This window comes from Bacillus rossius, chromosome 18, assembly GCF_032445375.1.
Source record: "Bacillus rossius redtenbacheri isolate Brsri chromosome 18, Brsri_v3, whole genome shotgun sequence".
NCBI classification, from domain to species: Eukaryota; Metazoa; Arthropoda; class Insecta; order Phasmatodea; family Bacillidae; genus Bacillus; species Bacillus rossius.
Genome location: NC_086345.1, coordinates 24,433,766 through 24,454,505, shown reverse-complemented (window position 1 = coordinate 24,454,505; position 20,740 = coordinate 24,433,766). Strand labels below are relative to the sequence as shown.

Below are 20,740 nucleotides of genomic sequence, written 5' to 3'. Positions count from 1 at the left end.
GTGGAAAGATTTCTGTAATGGTGAAAGGAATTTAGTGATTTTGTATTATCCTGTTGATAACTTAGTGCTTAATTGTTCCTTTTTTTTTTTATTTATCTTTCAGGTCTGCAAGTGAAAGAAGTCAAGTAGACGTCATTGTGTGTGATCGTTCTAAAGACTTTCTTTTATATACATGTGAAAAACTGATGTACTAATATATATATATGTAATATTGTTTAAGAGACTTGCAAGTTCTTGCATTTCCACACCCGCCCGGCAACTGGTTCGAAATTGTCACGCTCCTGCATAGTGCAAGTGTAAAAATTTCCTTTTTTTCCTTCATTAATGAGTGGCACCTTGATAATGTGAAAACGATTGGATTCTAATACAGATTTATTTGTGTATACACCCCACGTGTTTTCTTTTTGACAGCTTTAGTTCTTGACGAAACTATCTATAAACTACATTGCTCAGAATGTGCTTTGGATGTAATCACGATTTGCAGGAAAGTATAAGTAATACGTGATGTTATGAGAAAAGAGATGATTAATCAGTAAAATATGTCCTCTGAGATTTCTGTTCAAATAATTTGTACATTAAATTGATTTGGTTTAGGCACACGCCCAGGGTGTCTGAATTCGAACGAAAAATGGCTGTTGGTTTAACACGACATAATAAGTTGAGTGAGAGAGAGAGTGTGTTTCTCTCTCTTAATTACTTCCTAAAGCTGGTATACGTCTTCGAAGTAGGAGCCGAAAACATTTCTATTTGCCAAACAATTTAAATTAATAAGTCACGGAACGAAAGCATTTTGTCCAACTTTAATATGAAAAATCGAAAACAGTGAGCCAGAACTAACGTCTTGGTACACAACCTATGAAAGAGTTCGGGCCATCAAATGAAGTTTTAACTCTGCACCGTTATTTTCTTGTCTATACTATTAAGGGATTATCCTATAGATTTATCACCCTATCTCTCTTTCATTTGTGGTTAGGTCACAAATTTTCTCATCGGATACTTATTTAATATTGTTTGTGGATGTATAAAACCATACAAGTGATTGCAGTTAAAACACTGACGTAACTTTTTACAGCCGTTACATAAAAATTAATAAATCTGGTTTAATTTTTTTATTATTATTAGGGAAATCATTAAATGAGAATTATTGTGATTGTTTTACAAAAAACAAAGTCACCAAGGAAAAAAATCACCGGCTCAACATGTTAGGTGGAGCCTTAATAATGAAAGTACATTATACTGAATACTCAAAAAAAAATCTTTTAGGTATAGAGACAAGATTTTGTGGTTTTATTTTTTATTAACTCTTGTTTATTCATAAAGGTAGCATAATATTCAACAAATACAACATTTACTTGTTCAATGATACTTCATGAAACAGTGTTATTTTGACTTATCAATGATTCACTTTTACTATATAATAATTTGTAATTTCCAGCACCCTCTTTTTCCCAGATCGAATCGAGTATTGCAATATTAATGAATATCAAAAAATAAAAAATTATAATCAACTTTAAATATACAATGAAATTTTTTTCATTCTTCCAAGGAGTTTAAGAAAAAATGTATCCAAACTACAGTTAAATTAAAAGTTCAGTAATATACAGGTAATTATTACAAAGCTTTATAAAATGAAGGAAATTTCAAAAGAAACTTCTTAAACCAGTAAGTTTGACTTGTTTTGTTAATATGGTTACATATTCAAAATAGAATATTATTAATAAATATGAAACAATGGGTGAATAGTGAGTGATCCAGTACAAACCAAACTTTTTCAATAAATCATCTTAACCTCAAATCCATTTTGTTTTACAGTGTTTTTTTTTTTTTTTGTGAATGTGTCCAACATGGTGTAGACTCATCTAGATGCAAAAAAATGGGAAAAAATTGAAATATTGAATTAATATCCTATTGTTTATCTATTAGCAAAAAAAAATTATAAAAAAATGAAATGTCAAATTAATATCCAATTATTTATCCATTTGCAAAAAAATATTGAAATGTCAAATTCAATATCCAATTATTCATTATTATCAAATATCAAACTAGTATTCAAGAATATTGAATATTTTCCGAGTACTCCCAGGCCCCTTCTGGGAACAATAACAATCAATCAGCAAGTATATGTGCATTTGAAAATTGTAACAATGGTGCAATGTAAAAAATTATTCACTAATAACAGTTACAATATTAAAAAAAAAAATACCAATCTATTTAGTACATACATTTTGGTACTAACTCCATGCTAAATAATTTAAATTCATTGAATTGAATTTAGTAAACGAGTTAAGTTTTTATAATCTTAAGTTGAGTTTTGATTATATATGCTGATTAATTTCATGATTGTTTGTTGTACGTCGGTGTTTCAGTGGTACATGGCATATTTAAGTGTTTTTCGGTGTTCGGCTTTATTGCAGTTCATTGTATAATCTGGACTAGATGAAACCGGAACTTGTATAGAATGGAATTTGCCTCAAAGTGTGCATAATACAAGTTTCAGTAGCTGTTTAAGCTAGAAAAAATGAAGTTTTTTTCTTTTTTCGTAGATTCAATTATTATTTTTTTACGGATAATTTTAGATTAAATACTTCTGTATACGTAGACCAACGTTTTACACCCGCAGAAATGAGGAAATCGTGCTTCATCAGGATGTTTGGATGAGCGGACCCGGATTAGCGGCACTCTGCCGAATTTTAAATTTAAAAAACTTCATGTATTTATTTATTTTTATTTATTTATTTATTTATCGTCTTTATTGGTGGCGAAGTTAAGGCAGTACAGTACGCCTTTTCTTACACTTAACCACTTTTCTGCAGTTACATCAAAGAGTTGAATATTAAAAATTAAGCATGATATAAGCAGATGTTGACTAAATATTAAAAGAACAAATTAAAATTTTAACTTAATGTTCAACAGTGGTTCCCAACCTTTTTTTGATCAGGGACCACTTTAATTTCATTATTATTAGCAGGGACCACAAGGTCAAAAAATAATCTGTATCAATCTAAAAATAAATTTTAAGTCTAATCGTTCAATGTTAATCCAAACGTTTAACATAAGCAATCTAAAAAAACCAAAATAAACATTATTAACAGTGTTATGATTGAAAACATATATTTTTAGTACACAATTCAGTTTGTATCAATGAGATTTTTGAGCTTGCATCTTCTGTACAAGATCTTGAATTTTTGGGGTAATATTTTTACTCAAAGCTACACGCAAATCATCACTTACTTTCAGTCGATTCCTGGATTTGTTTTTAATGAGCAGTAATGCAGAAAATCCTTGTTAGCATAAATAAGTTGTTGAGTAAAGCATAAGAGAGTGCAAAAAAATTTCTCGAATTTTAATATTAGAAATTTCTTTCTTATACCAAAACGTCTCCAAAGAATCAGATTCAAAAGCGTTCTTACAGTTCCTGTCATTTTGTAATTCAATAAGTTCTTCTTGGATTTCTTCTGCAACTTCTCTAGCGTTAGTGCCAAAGGGTTGCGTATCAGTTTTTGGTCCACATTAGCTTCTGTATTGTTATATTCTGGGAAGTAACGGTTGAATTCATCAACAAACATTTGCAAATGACATTTGCTGTTTTTTTGTATGCTTTCCCTAAACATGACATACTTTTTGACGTCAAGGAGTGCCTTCAATGTTGAAAACACACTATAATTGCCCTCGCCAACTTGAATAATCCATACCTTAAGTTTGCAAATAAAAGCACGAAGTTTATCTTCAAAATTAAAAATATTTGCAACGCCTTCTAATTGTCTGTTTCCTGAACCTTGCATTTGCAAGTTAAACTTATTTAAGTGTGTAAAAATATCCACAAGATATGCCAAACGCATCTGGTATGTCAAATCAGAAAACTGTACTAGTAAGTCTTCCATTTTATTCTCACCTAGAAACAACTCAATCTCTCCTCTCAGCTCGTATAATCTTTCCAGCATATTGCCTTTCGACAACCAACGAACCTCTGTGTGAAAGAGGAGGTTCTCATGGTTGGAGTCCATTTCAGTGCACAGTTTTTTAAAAAGGCATGAATTTAAGGCACTGCTTTTAATGACATTTTCTACTTTTATGGCCAATTTCATTCTATCATTAAGGCATTTAGGAAGAGTCTTGGAAAGCTAACGCCTGGCGATGAAGGATACAATGCGATGTTAATGTTGACGGATTCCTCTGTTTGATTAATGTTGCTAGACCGGAATGTGATCCTAACATCGCAGGAGCACCATCCGTACAGAAACCGACTAGCTTTTCCCACATAATGCCATATTTCGGGAAATATACAGTTATATTCACGACGTCGATACCTCTTGATGTCCTTTCCAGTTCCTGAGAAAACAACAGTTCTTCTTTGATTATGTTGTCGTCGTCTAAAAAGCGGAAGAAAAAAAAAGTAAATGAGCACAATTAGAAATGTCAGTGGATTCATCGCACTGCAAAGCGAAGAATGGTGACATTTTAATTCTCGAAACAAGTTGCTCCTCGATATCATTTGACATGAGTTCAATTCTATATTTCACCGTGTTGTTCGACAAATTTATATCTTGTATTTTTTTTTTTTTTTTGCTTCTAACCCTAAAACTTCTTCGACGGCTTTGATCAAACAAGGTTTCACAAGAGTTTCTCCTATTGTGTGAGGCTTTTTTGATTGTGCTATTAATTTCGATATCTCAAACGATACTACTAATTTTTCTTCAGATGATGCATATCTTGTACCACTAGGCCCGAGTTTCATTCTTTTAAAATTCTCCAATTTTCCTTGAAAGAACTCTGGTAGTTGGTCAGAAAAATTTGGATGAATCGTTTCTAGGTGACGTTTTAATTTCGCTGGCTTCAAGGCTTCGTTTGCGAGAACAGTTGCGCATATAACATATTGTGGTTTTATTTCTCCATTACTTTCTATCGTTGTAAATCCAAATTTAATGTAACTATTATCATATTTTCTCTTAGGCAACATTTTCTGAAAACAAAACCAAAATGCAATAGAATGTACCTACACTGATATGCTTATATTATGTTTTATGCCAACTAAAAGAATAAAAAATAATATAGCTAAATTTTTTCATAATTCATAACATAAATCATTAAATAAATAAATATAAACTGGCTTCCAAAAAATTATAACCTCGCTATAATTTTTTTTACAAACTTAAATCTTTACTACACAATTTAAAAAATAATGTCTAATCGTTAAAAACAAGGGTCTTGGTAGGTACCATAAATTTCCCTTAACCCTCTTGGTGCCAGCCTCAAATTGTCTAATTCTATTACGGTTATACTAAAAGTGCCAAGTCATTTTTAAATGAATTACATATCTGTAGTTAAATATTAATAACTTTTTTACCTTTAGTAACTTTTTACCTTTAAGTATGAAAGTATAAATTTTTTACATCTTATGAATAAATTATTCTTTGTCATTTTTTTAAGATTAAATAAAAACATATAATGAATTTTTTTTTTAAATTTCTCGAGAAAAAGTTATATTATTTTTAATGGATTGGCGTGCGTCGTCGAAAGAAAAAAATATTCAGGCCGATTTTTCGATCCTCCCATTTTTCGCACGACACAGAAAAGGCGATTTATCCGACTTTGGCATTAAAAGAGTTAACGGTGTTTTTATTTCATTATGAGAAACCTAAAACAGCATAATAACAATTCAACAATATTATGATAGCATATTTTTAAGGATTTTTGTGACTGGCTCTACTTTTTAATTTGGGAGGCCAGTGTTATTTTACTATCTTAATTTTTAATTTCATATAGATTTATTTTATATATAATTAGGTTTTCAACTAACTGTACCCAACTGTTGTGAACATTTGTAATACACAAACACAAGACTCATACGCAAACAAACGTCCACATTCTGTTTTGTAATTGCATGTTTTTATTAAAAAAGTTTAACAGAGAAAAATGTGTAGCCTACTTACCCTGTTCATATTTTATCAAAATATCCATAAGAATATTGAGGAGTTACAGATGTTGACCCACTAAACAGCTAAACAGAATCACTAACACAACACTGCTGAGCAAAACAAAAGAAAACGTACGATTGACTGACCAGCTTGCGCAATAAATTTAGTCAGTTGCTTGCCCTTCCCCTGGTCGCCTGCGCGCCGCGCTCGCTTTTGTTCACCGACGCGCGTTCATTCAGAGTATGAAATCTTTCACGGACCATATTTTAACTCTCGCGGACCACTGATGGTCCGTGGACCACTGGTTGGGAACCACTGATGTTCAAATATTAACTATTGCAAAAGAATCAACCGTAACTAATTTTAAGTAATTAAAAACTAAGCATAGACATACATAAAAAGGAAAGTAATTAAACATTACAGCAAATAGTATCAAAACTGGAAAGAAAAAAAATAGGTGCTTCTAAATTAAAACCAGTCACTCGCACATTCACACACAGATTCAAGCAATAGGGTAGCGGTGAAATGGTCACGGTAAGCAGCTGTTACAAAGATTTTTTTCAGCCTGAACTTAAAGGAAGCTAGATTTTTTGTTTGCCGTGTAATGATGTTTCGCTGTGCAGTGCTTTTGTGATAATTTTTATTTTATAGTATTTTTATTATTTTCGGAGGGGTTGACGTAGGGTTTAGCGCCCTCACGCGGGTACACGGGCGGTGTGCTTGCGTCCGTAGCTATCTCTCGCCAGTGCCCCTGCGACCACCAGTAGGACGAAGAATAGCGCTAGCACCAGCACGCACAGCAGAATGTCGAACGGCGTCCAATCGTCCGTGTCCTCGGGTTCCACCATCGGCTCGCCGGTCATTGACAGCAGCACCCTGGGTGCCAACATTTAAAAAAAAAAGTTAAACGTCGCTCTTCGTTCATTTCCAAGATATCATTCTTATTTAACCAACATATTTTTTTTTACGTAGAAAGCTACAATTATAACACTAATTCGTAATTAAATTAATATTACCGTTTTTTATTGCTTTATCCTAGCACATTGTATATACTCTAATCAAGTTTGAAAAGTATGGGTGCTGCTTTTATTGCAAAAAAAATTAATTAATGGTTGAGGTGTAATTATTCATAAATACAAAACCTATTCATGGAACGTGTGGTCAATTTATAGTAAGAGTTTATGAAAGCTCGCCAAACTATTTAAATTAAAAAGTCGTGCAGCGAAAACGTATTTCTTTCAGCTTTAAATAGAAAAATCCGGAAACTGTGAACCAGAACTAACGTATAACTATTGTCGTGGTACACATTAACCACACAAGAGTGCGGGCTATCAAATGCACATTACGGAGCTCGTGTATTGTAGGCAATCGGCATCTATATTCAACTATGTACATGCATCAGTTTAACCAAGCATCAATGATGCCAAACTGGCGCTGGCTACATTTTTATACGCTGTGCACAGTGGCGACGAAAGTGAACAGACGTTTTAAAAAAAGAAAACTTAACGTGTGGAACAAAACAACTTTGTATTTCTGTTGATTATAGAAGTAAGCTGTAATATTGGAACGAATAATAGATATTTTAATCTAATTTTCTTCTGAGCGGCTCAACTACAGTCGTTAATAAATGTAGGCTGCAACAGCTGGTACAAACACAAACGCCCGTCGTATTGGTGGTGTGAATAAAAAAAGGGGGAAGAAAGCGGATCTGTTTGACATCTAACGCTCCGAATGTGTCCTCCCCTGAACTCAGTATGTTTGTTATAGTGAGTTTCTTTACGACGAGGTGAATTCAAAAGCAACAAGTAATATGGACTACAGGAACAAATAGCTGTATAAAGTTAATGGAGTTGAATTCGGGACGCTAAGGGCCGCTTGCAGTCAGGTAAGTAAAATCTTCGCAGTTCAATGAAATGGAGAAATACTTAACTTTGACTCAAGTCACGACTGTGCACGCCGGCCTAAGTCTTTCAGCTACATCTACTTTTCTCTCTCTCTCTCTCTCTCCCTATCTCCCTTTCCCTCCCTCTCTTTCCCTCTTCCTCCCTCTCTTTCCCTCTCCCCTCATTCTCTTTCCCTCTCCCCTCATTCTCTCTCCCCCCCCTCGTTCTCTCCCCCCCTTATCTCCCCCCCTTGTTCTCTCTCCCTCCCTCTCTTACCCTCTTCCTCCCTCTCTTACCCTCTCCCCCTCGTTCTCTCTCCCCCCCTCGTTCTCTCTCCCCCCCCTCGTTCTCTCTCCCCCCCTCGTTCTCTCTCCCCCCCTCGTTCTCTCCCTCTCTTTCCCCCCCTTGTTCTCTCTCCCCCCTCATTCTCTCCCTCTCTTTCCCCCCCTCGTTCTCTCTCCCCCCTCGTTCTCTCCCTCTCTTTACCCCCTCGTTCTCTTCCTCTCTTTCCCCCCTCGTTCTCTCTCCCCCCTCATTCTCTCCCTCTCTTTCCCCCCCTCGTTCTCTCTCTCCCCCCTCTCGTTCTCTCCCCCCTCGTTCACTGTCCCCCTTGTTCTCTCACTCCCTCTCTCCCCCTCCCTCTCCCCCTCTTATCTCTCCCTCTCTCTCTACCGCTATCTCCCTCCCTCTCCCCCTCCCTCTCACCCTCTCTCTCCCCGATCAGCAGCGTACAGGACTAAGTGACGGGCTCACTGGGCCGGGCTCTCCTGGGTGGCCAGCGCCTGCAGGGGGTCCCGCCCCAGCGTGTCGTCCAGCCGGGCGGCCAGCCGCCGGAAGGAAGAGGCGGCGAGCCAGTCGGCGAGGCCCGGGCGTCCCAGCTGCCGCAGCCGGCGGGACAGCAGCTGGTGGGAGGCCCCCCCGCCCTCCCCGGCCGCCGAGCCCCAGTGCAGCAGCAGCGCCAGGCACGGCAGGTCCAACGGCACCTTGCGCTCTGTCGGCACGCTGGCGGCGTGTTTGTCCGCGTGGCGACGCCCGGGCGTGCGAGGATACCTCCCATAATTTCAAACAGGTTAATGCGGGCTTTTTAAGAGCGAAAAAATTTTATTTACTTGTCCGATTTCGTGATTTAAAATTAACAATTTACTGGCATTGATTTGAATTTCAGTTTGTTTCTATAACTAATTGCTCGTGATTGTATTTAAACAAATTTATTTAAATTACATTTGCGAAAACTGTAAATCGTATTTGAAAATTAAAAAGTATGCAATTTTTTATCGATGTTTTCTTATGAAGTTATCACTTAAAATTATCGGCTGTAAACCGACTTTACACACACACTTTCCTCTCTCTCTTCTTTTTTTTTTTTTTTTTTTTCTTCTTCTTCTTCTGGTGGAGGGGGTGGGGTTAAAAATTGAGAGGGTCCTTAAGGCACAACAGGGCACGGCCAGTCCCTTATTTTTTCAAGGCACTGATTTTTTGTATCACGTCCCTTACTGATCTATTGCCCAAATTCCGCGAATGTGCAGAGCTCGCTGATTTCCTTGGGGGGGGGGGGGGGGGGGTGTTGCGGAATTTATTATTGTGTCAAATGAAACTATTATGGAATACATTTTGTACCCTTTAATGGTTCTGACAAGAAATAATTGCAAAATAGAGAGTACTTGAGAAAAATTTAAATGATACCATTTAATTTTGTGTAATGGTGCTGCTATCTTCAGGATTTTTGCAGTATTGAGTGAATCGATGATTAACCAAATTTCCGCTAGAATGCGTTGGAACAAGTTCCTAGTCTCAGGCATCGTATATTAAAGTAGTTGCTTTTATGTTCCATTTACTGGGATTTGGTTTGGGCTTGTTTTGGAATACGGCCTGCGAGTTATGGCTGTATCCCAACATGGCAGTGCTTATTCACTACCTTAACTGAACGTCTTGGAATACCTCCATTAGGCACACTCGGCAGCCTTGGATACAGATACTATGCAATAGTATAGCATGGAAGAGTTTGTCGGTTAAAATGTGATGTAACATTCAATAAATTTTGAATGATGAATAACATTTTAGTGATATTAGTAATATTTTGTTTTCAAATTAGTTTTTAACCATTAATTGATGAGAAATTTATTGATAAGCTATGCATTCACTTAAAAAATTTCGTGTTTTTTATGCGATGCACATTTCTGCGTTGTAGTTTTTATTGAAGTGTGTCACATGATGATAAGCATTATTCTCTGAACTGGAGTGCACGGGTCTTTTTGTCATGCATAGAGCAACTACAAAATTTAACAGCGTATGTAACATTTTAATGGCGGAGAAGTGAAGATGGTGTAATGCAAGTCCCTTGAGTGCTTTCAAAAATCTGTACCGGTAGTTTTATGTCTAAAAAATGAAATGCCTTTTAGCCATTGTGACTTCTAAAAATACGGTTTGAAAACTTAATTGAGAAACTGAACCGTTTTGTCTCTCGGTAAACTGTTAAATGGTTTCTGCAAACACCTCAACTGTATATCTCGAGCAGTTTTGAAATCACATTTTTTCCTGAATCTCTACACACCGTATTTGTGCCCGTATTGTGGTATTCATTTGTATACGCCTCAACTAAATACAACCTTCCAGCTGGATCTGAGAGTACTTGATTGTGCAACCACGTGTGCTCCCTGCAGAGGGGACCCGGGTGTATGGGACGCCCTAAGAGTCCACCGACGACCATCACTTGGCAGTGTGAGAGCGTACCCTCGCTCAGAATGGGTTGGTAGGGTATGCTTTAACTCCATATAAGGGGGATCGAGCCTAGCACCCACATGGGCCACGTCACGACTCTTTAACGTGGGCTCTTTAACGATTGCGACTGTCAGAGTTGTTCTCTCGCGAAAAGTTGAAAATGAAGAGCCTCACCGGTGGTGTCCAGGTTGAAGGTTATGTCGAACTCTGGGTCTTCGAGTGCCGCGTAGAGCCGTCGGCATTCCTCCGGCGTGAGGCTGTTGGACAGGTACTGGAGTTGCTGCATGTTGACGTCTACGGTTGCAGACGCCATGCACAGCGCTGCAGATGCTACAAGCACCTTCCACGAATCCTGTTACACCATAAATACACGCACGGTAATCATTTTCCAAAATGCCAGTGCAAAGTGCTTATGTGAACACCCATGCAAAAAAAAATTCAATTAATGTCTACTGAGGATTTATAAAAAGTAAGACTATAGACCAGAAGAAGATACTAAGACTTAATAGGGAATACTTATGGAATAAAAAACAAAAATACTATCACAGCAGACATAAAAAAAATGGAATGATTGGAATGGATATCCCAGTTTTTGTGTATTTTTTTTATATAGCTATTGTTTTTATATTTAATTAAAATATTTGTATTCTTTTATAAAATGGGATGAAATAATGATAAAATCAAAGTAAATAAAAATATCCATCACATTTTTTCTGCAGTTGTAGTCTGATTTTATCTTTAAAACAAATATGAAAATGTGAAACAAAATTAAAATCTGAGTGTTCTTCTTAGAAATATTTGATTTTTTTAATCTGCTGATTTGGTTTCTTGTCTAGGAAGAAAGGGCATATATATATATGATTAAAAATTTTAGCTCTCGGTATACAGCATTTGGTAGGAGTAAATATGTGAAAATGGAATGTAAGTTGAACCTAAATGTGACGCAAAGATATGTCAGACTTGTGGTAAGCAAAATACATCAGTATATAGTTACTTTCATAAACATTAGGGTACATACCAAATGCATTGGTGTTCTTAAAGTACCCAAAAAAAATATTTGGTAGAATTAAAAAGTCATTAGTGAAAAGTAATCTTATGTTTTAAAACACCAAAGAGAACTGGCATTACAATCACAATGCATTTATTCTCCTTGCTGTGTATAAAAACCGTAATTCCAACACCACCTATTTTCTGTACCCTCTGTATATGTTGTAACTCCCTCTTCATATTGAACTCTCTGCAACATTCCAGTCCAACCATTTTTTTTAACAGTGACAGCTATTTCAGTCCCATACAGATCCAGAGCAGCCCACAGCTTGTCTAGTTTGTTGATGACGCTCCTATAATTAACTTCCCCCTGTCATCCTCCCATTCACTCCAATATCGGCACCACCCCCACTTACCCTGTTCCTGTTTCCATCCATCTCTATTATCATATTACTCCTTACTTCTTCCATACCCACCATTTCCCACCACTAGCTTTATCCTGCCCTTGTCTTCTTCCCATTACCCTGCTATGCTGTTTCTGATTTTATTATCTCTTCCAGTGCCGTACCTGCATTAATATTATCACACCTTTCCTGTCCATGCTGACCTGGTCCCTAGCTATGTGCTGCATCTGTAAGTGTCTCCTGGCACATGATTTCTGCTCCTCACACCTGTCTCTGCCTCATTACAGTTCTCGAGCCTTGAGTTTCTTTAAGTGGACACCCATCCTGGGTAGTACCCTACTCACTGTTAGGGTTGTGCTGTTTTTTTTTTTTTCCTTATTGCACACAATGTATACCTCATATCAGATTCAAATTTGCTTGGCCCTCGTTTCCTTATGAGATCAGTTGAACCCACGTGCACAAATACTTCACTAACTTCTCTCTTGTCCACTCTGCCATGTAGATCTGCGATCATCTCCAAAAACCTGGTAGCCTGAGCATAGAGTCCCCGAATAATACTACAGTCTTGATACCAGCTACATGGTCTCTTCTAGATTTGTCGTACGTAGCCCCTGGTCGGTTGGTTTCCCTCTGCCTGCCTGCCTACCTACTATCCGCCTTGGCTCAACTTTTTCATCGCTTTCAACGTTCCGTGCTACTTCCTTGGGTTCCTTCCACTTCGACCTATTGCCACTTACTACCCCCACATTTGTGTTTCCATAACTGTACTTCTCTCTCAAGAGCACCATTTTGTATCCTCAATCTGCTAATCTCTACAGCTTCATAACTATAATATTATGCTCACCAACAGACTGCTTCAGCATTATTGCCGAATAACATTTTTAGGTAATTCAGTTGTGTACATGCCTGCCAGCCACAATGAACCATTTATTTAACTAACAGATTCAAAGCTGGGTCAAGTAATGGTTATGTTAATATGCGGTTAATTAACGGACTTCTCCGGTGGTACGCATGGGTATGCGCTATGCAGCATCTGAGTCGTACAGTTACATTAACACACGCTGATTACAGAACAAAACATGACACTAACATTCAACTATGAATTTGCCGCGGCAGTCTCGTGGGGTGCAGTTACAAGTGTTCTGGAAATGGTCAGTACCGAAAGTTAACTGTCTTAGGGGGGCTCTGGTGAGCGTGATCCTAAATTACACTTTTCACTTACTTGAGGTTGCAGCCAGCAGGCATATGCGCGGCAGTCTTAGCGAAAGCATGTTGACTGGAGTCGGTTAGTGCCGTAAGTTGCGCGGTCGGCGACGCGGTGCAGAACCACTAAGGAAAACGGTCGAGATAAGCCCGGGTCTGCTAAATACACGCCGAGTCGACATGAGCAGCAATGAAGTAAAAGAAAAGGTTTAGGTATTATAAAGTGACTACAGAATGAACGATCGGTGGAACAAAGTAGAAGACTGCTCACGGACACACGTCTTGACCCGGCGCGGAGTGGTTGGAGACTGCCGAACATGGCCGCTTCGCAAGGGATGGAAACTTTCACCTCCTTTGTGAGAGTGTGCCAAAAACTAACATTAACTTAATTCGCTCTATTATAAGCTAAAAACAAGTTCCAGGTGCCCAATTAAAAGGTAGCACCTGGTAATTGGGTGCTTAAGGCTTAAGAATTGTTTTAGAGTATTTAATTGTTTGAATTGTGGCATCAAGTTGGCGACTGTAAATTTATTAACATATTGTCTCCCTGTGAACTGTATTAGTGGGATTTCTCTTAATCCGACTTGATCATTGTCACAGGCACTTTAATTAAGGCCAGTGGCCGCGGTGAATGTTAATGAGGTTCTTTGTCTACTCCGTGTGTGTGGTTGTCGCACGGGGTAGCTACGACGCACTTTTTTGATGCCTGTGAATTAATAATTGTGTCCTAGTGTCTTGTCCCATAATTGTGTTATGGGTTCGAGCCCCCGGGGTTCCGTGCCCTTAAGTTTATTTGGGTCTAGTGGGGTCACGCCCGAGGCGCTCGCGTGACTCATTCCCGCTGGCCTGGGACTGTGCTCCGATAATGGGGTCTAGTACTAGCGGTGCGGAGCATGGGCTTACAGGTCATGGCTGGGACGTCAAATGTAATTTAGTACATTGTAATATCCCGAAAATAATACACGATATTACATAGAACTTACTTGTGAAATGGAATTCTAGTACTTTTTATATACCCTGTTTAAGTAACCACAAGCCCAACATGGTATTTATTACGATTGTAATCCATTTATTTCTAAATAATCGTTATACGAACTTTGTAATAATTTTTTTTTTTTACTTCGTCTAAGTGGGTGTATTTTAAAACGCAAAATAACTTAAATATCCAAGCCATACAATTACAGTCTATTGCCTCGTGGTTTGTAGTCAGGTTATTGACATTAAAGGTAAAAAATTTGCATGAAATTCAGATTAAGAATTTCTTAAAGTTGCCTGAAGTCAAGCCTGTGCAATCTAACATCCCTCCCTTATTTCATAAGGGAGACCTAAGAACAATTCACCTTCGCTCATCTTCGGAATTTGTTTTATTTTTGCGCAGGAAAATTAATTAAAATATTAAAAGTGGTTGGTAGGTTAGCTACATTAAAACACTATGGATGGTTCGTTAGGTTAGTATAGTTACATTAAAATAAACAGAATTATCAATATTAATAAATAAACCCAAGTTTGGCGGAAGGTTAATTGTTCTGGTGTAATCGGGAATGGCAGAATTTTATGTGCATCTTAATGCTCCCCATTTCATAACTCTATGTCTCCAACCGCTAACCCATGTGAATTTATCTATGGTATTGCGCTGATGCGGTGAATCGCTTCTTTTTCAATCTTCAGTGTGACTCCTGTGCTAATGTATGATGATTTTCTAGGTTAGTAGTTAGAATTTATCTTATAATTTAGGTTTAAGTTGTTGAATTGGTAATTTACTATTTCAAATTAATGTTCTTGACATGATGTCAACTATAGTGCATGGATTAATACCAAGCTAAGGTTAAGATTTTGAGCCGGTGGTTGACGTAGAGGACTTAACTGAAAATAGTATTATATGGTGCACCTTTCGGTACATAATTTTTTTTTGTAGAATTTATTTGTTTCTGGACTTTTCCAACGGTGTGATTATCGGACGTTGCAGCTTTTCAGAAGGGAAAGAAAAACATGTTTTTCACACACTACACAGGTCCCTAAATTTACCATGAAGGTAGTGTTTCATAATTCGGTAAATATTTACAATCGCGGTAGATGCCAAAAAAAATGCTAAAAATCCGAAAATACTTTTATTCTATGCTCTTTCACTTCCTCTTTTCAAATCAACCGGCGGAGATAAGAAATTCCAAATACTTTAGGAGATATCGAATTTTTTAATTTCATGATATGTAGAGTCGCGGTAGATGCCAAAAAAAATGTAAAAAATCCTAAAATACCTTTATCATATGCTCTTCAACTTCCTCTTTTCATTAAAAGCGGCGGAGATAAGAAATTCCAAATACTTTAGGAGATATCGAATTTTTTAATTTTGCAATACAAGACCTGTGGAACCATTCGAGCGGCGCCATTTTTGTTATTTTGCCGTGTGTTCGTCAATACGTGAATCGTGAATGCGTAATTAATAAAATGGTTGATTAGGTCAGGTCAGTTATATTATTAATACTTTCAAACTAAGCCGACATTAAAAATTATTTTGTGAATTAATTTTAATGGCTGTTTAGTTTTAAAATATTTATAATGTAACTGACCTGACCAAACAAACCCGGACAGAGGGTGAACAGTAAACTAAAATGGTCGATTAGGTCAGGTCAGTTACATTATAAATACTTTCAAACTAAGGTGATATTAAAAATATTGTGAATTAATTTTAATTATTCTGTAGTTTTAAATTATTTATAATGTAACTGACCTTACCTAACAAACCCGTAACAAAGGATGTACAGTAACAACTCACGTAAAAAAAATTTTTTGTTACTTATTACTTGCGCAACAATATCAAAATAACAAATAAGACTTTAAAATTAGAAACGTTAAAAACTCACGTAAGTTGGAGGCGGTAATTAAACACCGTTTTAAACAATAATTGAACTAAATAATCACGTATTAGTTCATTTGAATTCTGAACAATCACGTGACATCATTATCCGATAAAAAAATAGATAGTCGTACGTAAACAAGAAACAATTGTGCACGCACGCCACAGGAATGCGCTGGTTTTGTGCTGAAATTTAAAAATTCGATATCTCCTAAAGTATTTGGAATTTCTAATCTCCGCCGCTTTTAATGAAAAGAGGAAGTTGAAGAGCATATAATAAAGGTATTTTCAGATGCTTAGCATTTTTTTTTGGCATATACCGCGACTCTACATATCATGAAATTAAAAAATTCGATATCTCCTAAAGTATTTGGAATTTCTTACCTCCGCCGGTTGTTTTGAAAAGAGGAAGTGAAAGAGCACAGAATAAAAGTATTTTCAGATTTTTAGCATTTTTTTTGGCATCTACCGCGATTGTAAATATTTACCCATAATTCCTATTAGTTTGTGAAAAGTATTAGTTTATAGTTTACATTACTTTACCAGCATTGCGGCTTCGGTGTTTTACAGGTACTAGAGACGTCCCTGAATGTACCTTGAAAACATGGTTTCTTAATTAAATTTCGGTAAATATTTACTTGGGCGGTATTTCCGAAAAAAAATGTTAAAAATCCGAAAATACCTTTATATAATGCTCTTCAACTTCCTCTTTTCATTAAAAGCGGCGGAGATTAGAAATTCCAAATACTTTAGGAGATATCGAATTTTTAAATTTCTTCATATGTAGTTGAGCGGTATTTGCGAAAAAAAATGTTAAAAATCCGAAAATACCTTTATTATATGCTCTTCAACTTCCTCTTTTCATTAAAAGCGGCGGAGATTAGAAATTCCAAATACTTTAGGAGATATCGAATTTTTAAATTTCAGCACAAAACCAGCGCATTCCTGTGGCGTGCGTGGACCATTGTTTCTTGTTTACGTACGAGTATTTTTTTTTATTGGATAATGATGTCACGTGATTGTTCGTGATAGGCCAGAATTCAAATTAACTAATACGTGATTATTTAGTTCAATTATTGTTTAAAACGGTGTTTAATTACCGCCTCCAACTTAGGTGAGTTTTTAACGTTTCTAATTTTAAAGTCTTATTTGTTATTTTGATATTGTTGCGCAAGTAATAAGTAACAAAAAAATTTACCTCAGTTACTGTACATCCTTTGTTACGGGTTTGTTAGGTAAGGTCAGTTACATTATAAATAATTTAAAACTAAGGAATAATTAAAATTAATTCACATTATTTTTAATATCACCTTAGTTTGAAAGTATTTATAATGTAACTGACCTGACCTAATCGACCATTTTAGTTTACTGTTCACCCTTTGTCCGGGTTTGTTTGGTCAGGTCAGTTACATTATAAATATTTTAAAACTAAACAGCCATTAAAATTAATTCACAAAATAATTTTTAATGTCGGCTTAGTTTGAAAGTATTAATAATGTAACTGACCTGACCTAATCAACCATTTTATTAATCACGCATTCACGATTCACGTATTCACGTCTCACGAACACACGGCAAAATAACAAAAATGGCGCCGCTCGAATGGTTCCACAGGTCTTGTATTGCAAAATTAAAAAATTCGATATCTCCTAAAGTATTTGGAATTTCTTATCTCCGCCGCTTTTAATGAAAAGAGGAAGTTGAAGAGCATATCATAAAGGTATTTTCGGATTTTTAACATTTTTTTTTTGCAAATACCGCTCAACTCTAATGATGAAATTTAAAAATTCGATATCTCCTAACGTATTTGGAATTTCTTACCTCCGCCACTTTTAATGAAAAGAGGAAGTTGAAGAGCATATCATAAAGGTATTTTCGGATTTTTAACATTTTTTTTCGGAAATACCGCCCAAGTAAATATTTACCTAAATTTCTACTTGTTTTATGATAAATAACAGTTTCAAGCTTACATTACAATACCTATGTTTTTACACTGCTGTCACCATTCATTGTTTCCTTCCAATGTGTATCACTTTGTTTAGCACAACTGTAGTCTACTCTGGAGAATTAAGAATATGCTAATTCTTCTGTTTCATATATTAAAATAAAGTTTATCCCTGGATCCTGAAGTCATGTTCCTATGGAACATAATGCTTGCTGTTTTAATTTAGTACGTCAAAAGATCCTGTTTTGGCATGATCCTGTGGTACGTATATGATGCTCGCTATTTTAATTCGGTACGCCAGGAGATCCGGTACATAAAAAAAAATTATAAAGAATTATGATCGTAAGTCAAACAAAAAAGGATTTTTTTTTAAACCTACAATCATAATTCTTATTTTTCAATTTCTTTTATGTTCAGGATCTTCTGATACGCTGAACTAAAACAATAGCAAGCATCATGTACCACAGGATCAAGCCTTCAGGATTCAGGGATAAACATGAAACACCAGCCATAACGGACACAAAATATACGATGGCTGTAATCAAAGAATTCCTGGGAAAGACTTCGAAATCCAATGTGTCAGCTACTTCATTGCACAGCACGTATTCCTCACAGAAAATGAACGATGGTAATCTTTCAATTACAATTTTAGGTTTTTCATTAGACTCGTTACGTCACTCAAAATAGTACATACGTACTTTAAATGCAATGTATCAAAACACGTTTTGTTATACAATTACATACTTATTTTAATAAAACCACAAAATGAAACAGAAGCGTTAAAAATTCCTTACAACTGCATAAACAAATTTTGATTATTACAACACCACCTATATCAAATTAAGTTCTCCAAAAAAAATCCCACAGGGTAAACATAAACAGTGAATGTCAGCAATTGCGTGAATACATAGTTATTGTAATCTAAGCTGTAAACTTATTTTTTTTTCACAGTGGAAATTGAGAAACCTTCCTTGCAGGGTTAATTCAGGAACGTCTAGTACGTGGAAAACATGAATTCCCATTTTATTGCGGGTAAATAATTAATTGTGGTGGTAGCATAAAAGCACAAGTTATGTAATCTAATGTAAGATATAAAATTTTAGTATTTTTTAAAAACTAGGTAGAAATTACGAAATCAGGTAAATATGTAGAGTAACGGTATATGCGAAAAAAAATGTTAAAAATCCGAAAATACTTTTATTCTATGCTCTTTCACTTCCTCTTTTCAAAAAAACCGGCGGAGATAAGAAATTCCAAATACTTTAGGAGATATCGAATTTTTTAATTTTGCAATACAAGACCTGTGCAACCATTGGAACGTCGACATTTTTGTTATTTTGCAGTGTGTTCGTGAATGCATAGTAAATAAAATGGTCGATTAGGTCAGGTCAGTTACATTATGAATACTTTCAAACTAAGCGTACATTAAAAATAATATGATTTAATTTCAATGGTTCTTTAGTTTTAAAGTATTTATAATGTAACTGACCTGACCTAACAAACCTGGACAAATGATGAACATTAACAACTCACGTAAAAAAATTTTGTTACTTATTACTTGCGCAACAATATCCAAATAAAAAATAAGACTTATAAATTAGAAACGTTAAAAAATCACCTAAGTTGGAGGTGGGTACATTTCTTTTGCCATTATAAGGAAATGATGTAGTCGTTCACCTACGTCGCGATAACTCCGACGGAACATTAATAAATAAATAAATAATCACGTATTGGTTCATTTGAATACTGGCCAATCACGGAACTGTCACGTGACAAAATTGTCCAATAAGAAACATAATAGATACTCGTAAACAAGAAACAATGGTGGCCGCATTACACAGGTATTGTGATGAAAATTGAAAAATTCGATATCTCCTAAAGTATTTGGAATTTCTTACCTCCGCCGGTTGATTTGAAAAGAGGAAGTGAAAGAGCATAGAATAAAAGTATTTTAAGTATTTTCGGATTTTTAGCATTTTTTTTCGCATATACCGCGACTCTACATATTTACCTGAAATCATCTCTTGGGAGTAAATTTAGGGACGTGTGTAGTGTGTAGAAACCATTTTTTCGGATTTTTTTCTTTCAGTTTTTAAAAGCCACTACTTTAGATAATTACGTCCAACTTGTTTATTTCTGTTTGGAGCCAGGCAAGTATTCACAACTAATTTTATATTTGATTGCATCACGGCCACACTTTTCTAGTAAATTTTCAGTCCAAGTTCACTATATGATACCATACTTATTGTTGGTTGAAATAAAGTAGGGGAAATGAATGATGACTTGGAAGTCGGCCAATGATAATAAATTATATGGTGAAACGAAGGAAAATATATTAATGTAATATTGGCAATATCGAACCCCATAAATAGTAGCTTGAAAAAAATAAGATGAATTTTAATTGGGGTTTGGATAACAGGTGATAAGTTAGTTCTTAAACTAAAGATTTTTGAGCGACTAATCTTGCGACACTTGTCAGCCGATTCAACTCTGATCGAGCAGTCTACCAATCAGGCTGGTTTGATTTATCTGGGTTTTTAATTGTATTTTTTTTTCTTCGATTCTTAGATGTTTTCACTGATTAATCGGGTATTTAGTGTATTTACAAAGTATTTGATTTAATAGGAGTTTAATTCAGTTAACAGGTTTGCTATGGTAAATAAGGTGGTTTTTCCATCGGTCATTATTCCGTCCAACGATTGAAATTTTTTCAATTATCTTAGTTTATCATTTGATGCATTTAGATTCTGTAATATTCTTTTTAGTGAAGTAATAATATTTCGAAAATACTTTGAAACGGGAGATGTTCCTGTAATTTAATCTTTTAAATA

General features: G+C 35.8%; 2 long non-coding RNA genes across 5 annotated transcripts in view; one reads left to right on the top strand and one right to left on the bottom strand.

Annotated features, from left to right (window-relative positions):
• Positions 1-111: 111 nt before the first annotated feature.
• LOC134541279 (uncharacterized) lies at positions 112-19,861 on the bottom strand. Its single transcript, XR_010076594.1, has 3 exons — positions 16,796-19,861; positions 10,691-10,868; positions 112-6,791 (listed from the first exon to the last, which is right to left on the bottom strand). It is a non-coding gene; the product is annotated as an uncharacterized LOC134541279 (long non-coding RNA).
• Positions 14,630-20,740, top strand: part of LOC134541277 (uncharacterized) — a 19,721-nt gene continuing 13,610 nt past the window's right edge. The window contains exon 1 of one of the 4 annotated variants that reach the window (XR_010076587.1): positions 14,630-14,813. This is a non-coding gene — a long non-coding RNA (uncharacterized LOC134541277). The remainder of the gene's footprint in view (positions 14,814-20,740) is intronic. The other 3 variants (XR_010076590.1, XR_010076588.1, XR_010076586.1) reach the window with 3 other exon arrangements.